At 40.7% G+C, this 13537-nt stretch overlaps 1 protein-coding gene across 2 annotated transcripts in view; it reads left to right on the top strand.

The window, feature by feature from the left end:
• Positions 1 to 742: 742 nt before the first annotated feature.
• Positions 743 to 13537, top strand: part of SOCS5 (suppressor of cytokine signaling 5) — a 66503-nt gene continuing 53708 nt past the window's right edge. Inside the window, exon 1 of one of the 2 annotated variants that reach the window (XM_039245935.1) lies at positions 743 to 1321. The gene's annotated coding sequence lies outside the window, so the exon portion shown is untranslated. Of the gene's footprint in view, positions 1322 to 1467; positions 1659 to 13537 lie in introns of those variants that run through there. The other variant, XM_039245934.1, reaches the window with a different exon arrangement.

The raw sequence follows: 13537 nt of genomic DNA, 5'->3' as shown, positions 1-13537 counted from the left end.
CCTCATTAAAGGTACACTCAGCCATCAAAATGGTTAGGTCATCTAGTGTGCTGTAGGATGACTATGTACCTACTGAGGAGAGGACTGGGGATCAGCTCTTGGAGCTCTCTTAAAGAGCCAACTGATAACAGATTTAGTAAGGTTAATAATCTGAGTGTTTATGGTCTCAGGGTAACTGGGTTGAAGGGTGTGTCGGGGAGGAGAAAAAGCCTAAAGAGGGATGTAGTTCGTAGAGTTTACTTCACTAGAGATCCAATAAGTATGAAAAAGTGACCCTTGTTGTGGAAACTAATTTGACAATAAACTATTTGTAAAAAAAAAAAAAGAAAAAGTGACCCTTGAGCTGGGTCATATGGATGTCACCCGTAGCCTTAAGAGGAGCACTTTCAGTGGACTAGTAGGGAGTTTAATTTAGCCTGTACTTGAGGCATGAATTGAAATAATGGTGAAAGCTAGACAGGGGCTCATGGGCAAGTTGTGTTTTGTTTTGTTCTGTTTGTTTTGTTTTTATGCAAGTTCGGAGGCGTTGGAACATGATCCTGGTTATGTTCAACACAGAAGTGGCTAGTAAATTTGTGAATGACGACACGGTTTCTAAAACGCCAGATGTAGAGTCCTGCTGGCGTGACAATGCCTCAACTATGCTTCTACCCTTTCAGCCATTTCTAGGGCGGGGGCCCTTCCATAAAAAGTGCAAAGAGTGGAGGATAATCACCCCTCCAAGAGATCTGGGAGTCATGTTTGTGACTTAGGGGGGCAGGGATGGGACTTCTTGAATCAAACGAGTGCCCAGTTTTCCGTGGAATTTAGTAACTTAGTGGCTCCATGCTGAAGGGAGATAGGGAGATTCATTCACATTTTCTGAGCCGGCATCCATGGCCTCCATTCATCATTTTGCCTTCCCTTTTCCCTCATAGGGTTGAAACCAGGGACAAAGCTTTCTTCCCTCTCCCAACTGAGGTTGACCTTCCGCCCCCAAGCCCACCGATGGCCCTTCTCCAACCACGTGACTCTCCGCAGCCCCCGTGACTCGCCGCCTCAGGCTGCAGCCCGCTTTACCCCGCCTCTCACACCCATGTGACCACCTCTTTCCTACCTGACTGGCTGCTCCCTTTCCCCTGGGCCGGACCGGCCGCCTTCTCAGCTGCCCGACTCCAAAATGGCAGCCGCGCATAGCGCGCACCCAAGCGGCCGGACCTCCCTGACTCCCGGGCCGCCCCCCTCTCGCTCCCTGCCTCCCTCCTTCGGCCTTCACCTACACGCCTCCGGATTGGCCGTCAGGAATCCCGCCCCTCCAGAGCCCCGCCTGCTATTGGTCACGGTAGGCTGCCCTTCAAAGAGGCGTGCCCCCTCCGCCCCCCGCCCCGGGAGGTATTTTCCATTCCGGTGGGGGTTGGGGGGAGGGGGGGAGGGGAAAAGGGTGAAGGGGGGAGGCGGCCAGGGAAGGGGGTGGGGGCCTGGCGGGGGCATCCGGCTGAGCTGGGGTCCCCGGGCTCCGACCTGAGGAAGCGAGACTGCGCTCGATCGGGCAGTCGGAGGGGATAGGACTGGACTGGCGGGCGAGCGGGCGGACTCGCCCTCTCAGTGACTGCGCCGTCCGGGCCCGTCCGCCTGGCCGCAGGTGCCCCTGAATGAGGCCGCTCCGCGCGCCGCGACCGGTGAGTGTCTCCGCGGCCCGCGCCCGGCCCGGCCCGCGCCCGCTCTCCGGCCCCCGCGCCACCGTTAGCATCCGCCTGCCGGTCCCCTGGTGCCCGCGGCCGGCACAGTCCGCCTCCGGCCGGCGCCTCCACACCCCGGGCAGAGGCAGCGCTGGCCCTCGGGCCGGGAGCAGGACGGCGGGCGGGGGACCGGGAGTCCGGGCCGCGAGCCCGGTGCAGACCGCGCCACGCGTAGTGGGGGGCTTGTGCTTAGTAGGCTCCCGAAGCATCTCTGAGGAATTGTTTTTCTGGTTGGAGGGATATGGGGTGCCTAAGCGGAAGGGGGTCGTCCAGGGCTAGCGATCGGGGTTGTGAGAGGCCACCAGCGACTCTGGGGGCAGTTACGCGCGCTGCGGGGAAGGGGCTACCGGCTAAGTCACTTGGGCTCTAAGGCTCCGATCGGAGGGGTCTTCAAGGTCAACGAGAAGCGGTCCACTGGGAGATGAGAGAGGGAGCTGGGGAGCTTGGATGCGGGAAGTGACTCGAGCACCTCCGGGGATTTAACCCGAGGTGGAAAGGGATGCGCAGGCGGCTGCTGGAAGACCCTTCAACTACTTGGACTCCTGCGATTCTTTGGTGCTGAGATTTGGGCATGCAAGTAGCTGAAGCGAACTGACTTTCTGGAGGGGGAGTTGCATTTAAAGAAGGATGCTAAGAAGCAGTTTAAGTACACATGTCGGTTTGTTTCCGAACTTTGAAAGGCTGGGGGATTGGATTCGTGGGGTGATATTTGGCATTTTATTTTGGCATTCCAACCAAGAGGAGGCTTGCTTCTGGACCTTGTCAGTTATCCCTCATTTACAAAATGTATGTATGTGTTTGATGTTTTACCAGTTACTAGCTTTGCTGGAAATGCTCTTAAGTGTCCCTTGAAATTCTTGGAGCCGCCTCTACATCTGCTGAAAATCCTTTCTTCAGGTCTCTCATTCTACAGCGGTGGCTTACTTCTTCCTGACTTAACATTTAGAGTGGACTGTACTATTAGAATTTGCTACTCATTTTATTCCAGAAGATAATATTAAGTGATTCGCATGCTTTCTTTCCCTTGCTTTTAATGGTTTCTTTACAAGGTCATCTTTAAGTATTGTACTGGAAAGATACTTGGTAAGCTAGCAGCTTTAGAAAGCAATACTAAAATCAGGTTGAGCTTTCTAACAGTTGGAATATTAATGTCAGATGCTTAATCTTTATAATCTTGTATTTGCATAACACTCTTGAGAATGGGTAGAGAACATAGAAAATGCATGCCAGGGTTAGGCAATGGCACAGAATCTACCTCCGGCACTCCTTTGAGGTTCTTCATGTCACTGAGAAGAGGAAGCTAAGAATCGCACAGCTAGATCATTAATCTTTTAAATATTTTCTTAACCATGTGTATGTTATCTTACTAATTCCTCGCAATTTAAAAAAGGAAAGCTTTTTTTTTATGGAGTACTTAAATATATTTAAGAAAATTTGTAGATGATATGTTGCCTGTAATGTAATTCATCAGAGAAAAATGTTCTGCAAAAAAGTATTAATATTTTCACTTGGCACCTTTTTAGTTCTTCAATAACTGATGGATAAGTACATATTTCTCTCCCTATTGTCCTTGAATTTTACTATTTGTCCTTAGGGAGAATGTACTGGCACACCAAACAGTAGCCTAAAATATTGAAACCTAACACCTTTTAGCATTATAATAGCTTCTACATTATTCACCTTGAGACTCATCTATGGCAAACTAGTGGTCGGGAAGGCTTTCCCTCACCACCTTAGTCAAGAATGGGTTGTTTTCTCCTTTTGTGGAACCAAGGAAAAATAATGTTGAATGCCAGCAAAGTAATGATAATAACTAAATAGAATGAGAATGGGAGGCTTGGAAAAAAGATATATGTACAGGAGTCACATTTCTTTTCAAGCTGGAAGAGTAGACTGTGGAGATGATTATTTTACAGATCAGGAAAGCAAGGGCCAGAGCAGTGGAAGGGACTAAATTACTAGTGACAGAGCCAAGATGGGTGGGCAAGTCTCTGGACTCTAGTCCGGGATTTTTCTATATTATCACATTCACCTTGTTTATTTCTAAACAGTTGTAGTACCAGCTATAAATGATTTTTGGATTATTTGTGATGTTCTCTTTTAAGGATGGGGAAGTTTGAGTTGACTACTTTTATACGTGAAATAATGTAAAACTGGATGAGCTTTTATTGAAAAGTCCTAAACAATATGCTGCATTGTTAGTGGAAGTGCTGATATTTCTCTCTCGTTGGGAAGAGACAAACTCTCATGTCATCTAGATTAAAATATTAGATGAACTTCTTAGAACAGGTTAGTGTTCTGTCATTTTTATGCTAAAAATAAATTGCTTACGCGATTTTCAGAATTCAACAGGCTCCTGTATTTTAAAAGTAAATTTATGAAAATTGTTCTCAGTAAGTGTGGGGGATGTGTTAAAACGGATTTTAGTGCCTTTAAAAATGAGAACAGTAATAGAGTTACATGATAATCATGCAAACATAATTTGTATCATAGTTGTAATAGAGAAAAACTGGCTTTGTGTCTCAGCCACTTAATAACATTATGATGTCTGGCAAGTGATTTAACCACTGTGTACCTAGGTTTCCTCATATGGCGAGTGAGGGTCATAGAAGTACCTACCTCATAGGATTGTGGCGAGGATTAAAAGTGTTCCTTTCCGGGGTGCCTGGGTGGCTCAGTCGGTTGAGCGTCCGACTTCGGTTCAGGTCATGATCTCACAGTTAACGTGTTCAAGCCTCGTGTGGGGGTCACTGCTGTCAGCACAGACTCCACTTAGGGTCCTCTGTCCTCCTCTCTCTCTGCCCCTCCCTTGCTCATGCTCTCTCTCTCTCAAAAATAAAAATAAATATTAAACAAAATACATTTAAAGAAAGTGTTGGGAAACAAACTGTAAGAGACTCTTCAATGCAGAGAACAGACTGCGGGTTGATAGGGATGGGGGGCTGTGGGGTGGGGACGATGGGTGACGGGCATTGAGGAGGTCATCTGGTGGGATGAGCACTGAGTGTTGCGTGTCAATGAAGAATCACGGGAATCTACTCCTGAAGCCAAGACTACACTGTACATTAGCTAACTTGACAGCAAAGAAAAATAAAAATAATAAAAATAAGTGAATAAAAAGTGTTTCTTCCCTTAGCACATAGTAAGGGTACAAAGGGTACAGAGAATAGACACCATTCTTTACGGTTCACTAGGTGTATACAGTCACTTGTATGCCCATTTGTTTCTTTGCTATTAACGAAGTCACTTTGAGACTACAAAAAATTCCTAGATTAATACACGATCACGTGATTGTCTTAAGGGACATTTAGTGCAAACGATGCCCTCATGTTTGTTTTCCCCTTCTGCTCATCTTGGACCTTTAATTAGGTATACATATCAAGTTAGAGTGTGCATTTTTCTAAATGTCATTTGGAGACCCTTACTGCAGTGACATTATTCTAGAATCAAAATGCCGATAACTGATTTGTAGGTATTCTAGTGAAAATGTAGTGGGTTCCGAAAGCTACCTGGGTACGCTTAGGTGAGGAAATTTTAAGCTCTATTATTAATTGCAACTCTTTACAGTCAATGATACCATAAGAAAATCATTGAACTTTGTTTTGCATTCAATGCTTTCATGACTTCATTTATCATGCCGTTAGGTTTTAGTGATAAAATTTGTGTGGTTCCAACTTTTTAGCATTTTGTTCTTTTTTCTTTGCTATAACCCAGGTCTAATTAGTGTCATGAACACGTGGTTTAGCAAATGTTTTTTTATAAGACGGTGGTAGGCTTCTTCCGTGTGTTCTTTGGTTCTGCCCCGTCAGGTGCTTCTGTTGCTTTTAGAGCAGCTCTTCTGCTTATAGTCCCCTTAACTTTAGTTTTCATGCATCTTTGCCTCCTGTCACTGCATGTAACTTCTTACTGTCTGTCACACATGGGCTCCTTTATTTATGCCTCTTTTTAAACATTAACTCCAATTATTTAAAACATGTATATCACATATTTTTAATTGCCCTTATTTGTAGAGTCTCATTTTTTTTAAAGAAAAAATTTTTAACGTTTATTCGTTTTTTGAGAGAGAGAGAGAGACAGAGACAGAGCTTGAATGCGGGAGGGACAGAGAGAGAGGGAGACACAGAATCAGAAGCAGGCTCCAGGCTCTGAGCTGTCAGCACACAGCCTGGCGTGGGACTCGAACTCATGGACCGTGAGATCACGACCTGAGCCAAAGTAGGGTGTGTGACTGAGCCACCCAGGCGCTCTTGTAGAGTCTCATTGAATTGAGTGCATTTTACAGGTTAGAGATTAAAATCAGAGACAAGTGTAGTTCAAAAGCATTTTTATTATGTTAGTGATAGATTCATACTATTTTGTTTCAGATCTCAGACAGACATTCTGTTGGTAGGTACTTCAGGTGATAAATATAAGGGTCATCCCTTTCGTTGGAAATAATGCATTACATGGAGCCTTCAGAAGCTTCCAAGGTTACATTCTGAGAATGACCAACTCCTACATGCCTTTTTATGATAACTGTTATAATAAAGATTATGTAATTATTATAATTTATTGGGCATTTTTGGAATCATGAAATGCTTTTAGGAATTTTGTAGAACTTAGACATGCAGATCTTTTCTGTAGATCTATTACATAATCTATCATGTGAATAAAATGTTTTTTTTAAATATGGTTTCAAAAGATAGTAGAAATACCATGCTCTAACCATTGCTCAATTTTTTATTAAGTTGCGGTTTTCTTTATACATCTAAAAATAATTATGGTATTGTGAATTGCCTGTTATTCATTTTTAAAATTCATGGATACAAGGACTGATTAGTTATGGACCATGCAAAGTACTTTCTTAGCTTCAGTGTAGATGTTAGAGAATGACCAAGGGAAAATATGAATCATTTGATTTACTCAACTTAGTAAATTCTTTTTCTGAATTAGCCAAGTATCTTATTTTAGGGAGTAATGGGAAAAGCCTTTTGAATCTAGTTGAAGGGTAACTAGTTAGGCTGTTGATTCATGTTAATGTTGGCTGAACTTACATCTGAGTTTAACTGAGATTTAGTTACCTGCCTTTACTGTACCTGTAGGTGAAAAATTCTAAGGAATGACTTGAGACCATAATCATAATGACAGTTATTGCCAAGTACAATAGAGTAAGAATATATTTCCACAGTTTCTTTAATAATAGTCATAAGCATTTTACTTATGTTTAACACCAAAATTAAATTTACCTTTGCTTTGATGAGATGTCATACAATAACCTTTATCAAAACTGATAATAAGAAGCAGTGAGGAAGATAATTTGAAAAAACATTTTTGAACTTGGCTGTCTGCTCTGGAATTGTCTTCAAATTATGACTTCTTTATTTTCTTTGAAGACTGCTATAGCAGGAATAATATTCGGTCTTTCTATTCTGGGCAGATTCTTCAGTTAGAGTGGTAATCAAGTATTGATATACTGTATTTCAAGCCATTAAAAAGGATAGAAGATTTCTTAAATAATATATATACTTAAAATGGAACATGGAAGGTAGAATGGTGGAACAGAATTAATTTGGGAACTGAACTTCAAGCCTTCATATAAGCTTGAGATAGGAGAGCTAAGAATTGGAGGTTGGATAAAGAAAAATGTGGAGGAAAACCAGGTTTTTATAAGAGGTTAGTCCTAACACAGGTCCTGGGTTCTGCAGATTAGCATGTCTTTGTATTAGGAAAACTGGTGACATATCCTAAAGCTGGAGAATAAATTATTAGACATTAAATAAAAACTGTTCGGAGAAGTCTAGGTATTTTTTAAGGGTTAAAATATGCATGTAGCCAAAGGGGAGCTTATTTATCTGATTATTTAGTCTTTGAGTCTGGTTAATAACATGAGACAATAGTCCAGCCTCATAACCTGTCAGGTGATCAGTGCTGGGACCGATTTTATTTAACATTTTTGTAAATGATTTGAAAGACAGACTGGCAGTGCAAGTTGCCAGATTTGCAGTTGACTTTGTGTGTTGTCCCAGGTAGTTAAAAGCCAGGCCAACACGGAGAAGCTACAGGAACATCCTTTGATGAGTTTCAATGTGGCAGAGAACAAGATAATGCAGTTAGGAGGAGATACTCCAAATGGTATTTACAGGACCTGAGTTGTGACCCAGGAAGGAGATCCAGAAGTCATGGAGATAACTTCTTTGGTGGCATTTCTTGTATTTGCTGCTGGGCCACAAAGTCCTGGAACATATTGAGGGTTATTGGGCATAGTTCTGCAGACAAAAATGATGTACATGAAAATAATTATGAAAGAGATTACCAGTTTTAGACTCTTTACTGTGTTCCAGGCTAAGTGATTTGCTGTCATTTTTTTCATTAACTTCTCTTAATTCTGAAAGGTAAGTGGCATTATCCAGTTTTATCCAAAAAGGAAATTTGACTTAAGGAGGTTAAGTGACTTTCCCAAGTCACCCAATGTGTGAAGGACAAAGATCCTTATCTCTTGATTGTTAATCCTAAGTGTTTCCCAAGATAACTAAGGGCATCTTTGAAGACTTATAATTGTTTAATTTAGGGCTTATGAAATGCTGTTTTACTCCTTTGCTATGGCAGCTTTGGATACCATTTGGGAGAGATAACTATGTATTTTGAGAGGATTTGGAGACATTCCTTAAATTCCTGATTTTTTTAAGGAAAGGTAAGGGGTGGTTTGGTCTACAGATTTACTCTAGAGATTGGAAAATCAGCACAGGCCATCCATAAAATGTTTCTCCTCTTCACTATAAAATGTTGGGTCACTAATGGGCATTAATAGGGTAACATCACTTAATAAGGAAAATCTTGTTTGGTAGAAAAGACACTAGAGTAAGAGTCCAGATACCTGGATTTTTCTAGTGGTATGAAATAGTGGTATGAAAAACATTAGGATAGCATTGAAATAGTCATAATAGTCTTGCTCTGGGAGCAGGGGAAGGCTTGAGACGGGTCCTGAGAGATGAGCAGGTGAAGAGAGGTTGTGGAATTCTAGGCAGAAGGAATAGCAGTATGTTTGAATAACTGAACTTTTTTGAACTGGGATTTCCTCAAACTTGAGTTAAAATATAAGAAAGTATCTTAAATTTTACTTAGATGGGCAGCATCTGCTACATATTGTTAACCTTAGAAATAAAACTGCCAGTTATTTTACCCCCCAAAATAAAAATGCCAGTTATTTTATCTGGAAATAACAGAATTGCAATCCAGGACAAGTAAGCTATGGCAAAACTACAAGCAAGTCTGGAAAACAAAGAAGAGGACTTCTCTTTTATAGAGAAAGGCAGAAAGTAGGAGGTCTGTTATAAACAAAAAGTTCATTGGACTAAACTAGGAGTTGGAGGTATAGTGGCCTCTCATTGGCCGAGTTGTGACAGGTTCTCATTGGCTGGGCTGTTGCCCCCTCCTGCTGGGATAGTAAAAGCTAAAGGAGTACGGACTTCCAAGGTCCTCTCTCATCTTGTTGAGTCTCCAGTTGTCGAGAGGGGTAGGGCGTGAGGGCTCCCCCTGCTGGCCTCCCGACTCCGTTCTAAATGAGATTTCCTTGTTTCCTTTTAATTTTCACTGTATAAACCGCCCCCGCCCCCCACCCCCACGCACACATCCTTGATATTTGTTGATTTTGGAATCCAAAAAATGAGGTTGCAAGAACAAAGTGAGTAAGTATATGTGAAAATACTCCATAAAATTTTAGATTCTCTACCAGTAAGAGTGATAGAAGAATAATGATGTTCCTGTGAAGGGTAGACAGAGAGGGTGTTGTGAAAACTTAGGTAGCAGGGGGAGGAAAGTACCAGAGGAGAAACAGCGGAAATGGGAAAAGGAAGTATTAAAGATGAAGGAAAAGGAGAGATGTGAAGAAATTGGAGTTCTAGTTCTCTTCATGCCTGTCAATCAAAAGAAAAGGATGTAACTGAAGATGTTTTAACTTTAAGTTGCCATAAGGAAGAAGCCAAGCAGGTAGTTGAAACATTTTATTCACTTTTCCATTGAGTCTACACTGACCATGTTAGTAAGGCTATGAAAATAAGCTAATTGAGAAGTTGGCTGTATCCTCTTTTTTTTTTTTTTAATATTTTTATTTCTAGGAGAGAGAGAGACAGCGTGAGCAGGGGAGGGCCAGAGAGAGAGGGAGACACAGACTCTGAAATAGGCTCCAGGCTCTGAGCTGGCTGTCAGCACAGAGCCCGACGCGGGGCTCGAACCCACGAACCGCGAGATCATGACCTAAGCTAAAGTCGGACGCTTAACCGACTAAGCCACCCAGGCGCCCCGAGAGTTGGCTGTATCTTCTGATTATTTCTTCACTCATTACTTCTGTACAGGTTTAGCTAATGGCTTTAAATAGTATAAGGGTGATCATAAAAATAAAGTAAGCTGGACTGAGTTTCTATTTATTCTAGATCATTAAAAATGAAAGAACATAGTGTGTTTAAGGAGAAGGGTGAAGTTTGATCTGTCAAAATGAGTACAAAAGAAAATTAGGAAATCAGATTAGAATCCAGGTAGAATGGGAACAAATTGTTAGTGGTCTTATATACCATACGAGGAGTTTGGATTTTTATTTGGTTGGGGAAGTGACACAAACAGTTTGCTGTTGTAGAAAACTGGTTGGTTATAGCAGTAATAAAGAGAATAATCTGGAGGAATAGAGATTGGAGACATTTATTTAACAAGTAATGCATTTGGCAGGGCGAGTGAATGGAGCATTCTCTCTGGCCTCTGATAGGTAGATGACAAGCAGAGATACCATTTAAGGCTCTCCACTAGTTCAGGAAAGAGATTATGATGGTCTGAATTAAGGAATTTGTAGTGGAGATAGAAACAAGAGCACTGATTTCACAGATTATATAGGAGTTTAAATCCTCCAGACTTGGTTAGTATTTGGAAACAATAGAAGCTGAAGATGAGTCTAAGGATCTTGACTTGGCAGTTGAATAATATGTGCAAGTTTGAGGGGGGGTGGGCAGAATCCTGGGTTTGCTTTCAGGTAAGTAGTTATACTTTTTAGATAAGTAATACCATGACCAAGATAACAGCTGGAAATATAGGTCTAGCTCAGGAGCATGGCCAGGTTTATAGATTGGATTTGGAAGGCAAAAAGTTTAGAGTTGAAGCTGTGAAATTAAGTGCATAATGACCATAATTCCTAAATAATTATGCAGAACAAAAAGTAACTGCAAATCTGGTATTTAGTTCAAGAGTGTAGACATTTTTTAATATTTACCTTTCACCCCCCCAGTCAGCCTCCCCCCCACCAACAAATAGCCTTACAAAGAATACATAGAAAATATTTGCTGCCAGAAAGCCAGAAGTATTTAGTGTCCTTGAAACAGTGTACTACGGTACACTGGCCATCCAATACAACCCAAGGAATTCATAACAAATGCACTTTCTTACTCCTCACTGAAACTCCCTTTAGAGTCTTGTTTGCTCCTTTGGGCTGGTGAGGTAGTTTGAACAGATACTGAAGCCTGTTTCACCTTCTTTAAAGTCTAGTCCAGAGGAGTCCTAATCAACCATCTCTTTGCCTCTCTTTCTCTCCCACCCCTCTAGCACTGCAGAGCTTAAGATTCTGGCAAATGGAATGCATTCCAAGAGGGAAAAGTAAAAACATCACAAGAGAAAGAACCTTGAAGAGAACTGTAATCTTTTCAATTCTCTTCCAAAGGTTCTACTCTCCAAGCCAGGGGATGGAGTTGGTGAGTCATTAAGAGGAGGTGTCCAAACTCTGTAAAATAAATAGCCCATCTATTAGGAGCAAGATCTTCAAGTGCTGAGGGAATTTGGAAAGAATCTGAGGTGGTTTAGCACTTAGTGGAAAAGATGAGTTTTTGGTTCCGTTTGAAAGGAGGTAGAAAGTCAAGGCTGTACAGGAAACAGTAAGAATAACACTATTAAGAGGTGGGAAAAACTGTACCAAGGAAGGAGAACATTAAGGAAAAAGCAAAGAAAAAAAAAAAGAAAAAAAAAAGAAAGAAAAAAGCAAAGAAATTGGTCAACAGGATTCCTTATCTAAAATGCATAGCTTAAGTTGGAATTGATGAGAAATTAGGGTAATTAGAGGATCAAAGACTAAAATTTGGAACTGGAAGTCCTTGAAGCATATCAGTAGAAAACTGAACATGAACAGAGGACTATTGTGACAATTGAAATAGCAATTAAGCACCTAAGGAGAATGACAACTGTTACATACAATTTATGGTGTATATGGCACTGATTAATTTATAAACTACTTTATATTTTCTTATAAAATCTCTTATATTTTCCCTTTTTGCTTTCTTATCATGTACGCGCTTGTATAGCAATGGTTCTCAAACTTTCTTGGGCATAAAATTTCTGTGAAGCTCTTGTTTAAAATGTAGATTCGTCCGTGTTACATGGAACAATAGTTCCTTTCAGTTGCTAAGTCGCATTCCATTGTATGGGTATACTATCATTTATCTGTTATTACTATGGGGAAAGAGTTATTTCCAGTCTTCAGCTATTAGGACTAAAGCTCCTATGAGCATTCTTATACAAGGCTTTCGTGACACATATATTCTTTACTTGTGGATGAATGAATACCTGTCAGTGAAAACTGCTGGGTTATAGGATGGATGGATGTTTAACATTATGAGAAACTGACTGAACAGTTTTCCAAGGTGGGTTTACCATTTTATATTCCTACCAACAATGTCTCCCCTTCTTTACTTTTATGGAAGAGTTTGAGTACAATTGATGCTCTTCCTTAAATGTTTGATAGAATTCACCAATGAAGCTATCTGGGCCTGGAGGTTTTTATTTTTTTATTTTTATTTTTTTGTGGGAAGGTTCTTAATTAAGGATTCAATTTTTAAATGAATAAATATAAGATAATTGAGATTTTGTTTTTCTTTTTTACTCCTCTGTTGGTAATTTGTATCTTGAGGCATTTGTCCATTTCACCTAACATCAAATTTATCAGCTTGAAAATACACATTTTATGCAACAGTGTTTTCTTTTAATGTCAGTAGCATCTGTACTAATGTCCCCTCCTCTTTCGTTCCTGATATTAGATGCATTTTCTCCTTTCCTCCTATGATTAGTCTAGCTAGGAGTTAACAATTTTATCAGTCCTTTCAAATAATCAACTTTTGGTTTTGTTGATTTTTTTCTCTATGGTTTATCTGTTTTCTAAGCTCATGAGTTGTGCTCTTTCATTAATTCCTTCCCTCCTCCTTACTTTGGGTTAATTTGTTATACTTTGTTTTAGCTTTTAAGGTGAAAGCTTAGATCATTGATCTAAGTTAGGTTGATCATTGATTTAAAAATTTATTTAAAAAAATTAACCTTTAAAGCCATACATTTTCATTATCATTTCATTGAAAATATTTTCTATTTTCATTTGTGATTTTTTGTTTGAACCATGGATTGTTTTGAAGAGTGTTGTCAAATAATTTCCAAATATTTGGGATTTTTCAGTCATTGTGTTACTCTGTTTTCATTTAATGCCATTTTGGTCATAGAACATACCCTTAATAATTTCAGTGCAGGGGCACTTGGGTGGCTCGGTTGGATAAGTGTCCCACTCTTAATTTCAGCTCAGCATGATTTCATGGTTCACAGGTTCAGGCCCTGCATCGGGCTCTGCACTGACAGTGTGGAGCCAGCTTGAGATTCTCTCTCTCAAAATAAATAAATACACTTTGAAAACTTAAAAAAAACATTTCAATGCATTTAAGCTTTTCAATTGTTTTATGGCCCAGCATATGGTGTATTTTGGCATTTTGGTTCAATGTGTACCTGAGAAGAATGTATCTTCTGTTGTTGGGTGCCGTGTTCTGTGAGTTAAG

Source organism: Hyaena hyaena, unplaced genomic scaffold, assembly GCF_003009895.1.
Source record: "Hyaena hyaena isolate Hyena2069 unplaced genomic scaffold, ASM300989v1 scaffold_274, whole genome shotgun sequence".
Classification (NCBI taxonomy): Eukaryota; Metazoa; Chordata; class Mammalia; order Carnivora; family Hyaenidae; genus Hyaena; species Hyaena hyaena.
The sequence above is the reverse complement of the archived record's forward strand: the minus strand, read 5'-3'. Positions and strand labels throughout refer to the sequence as shown.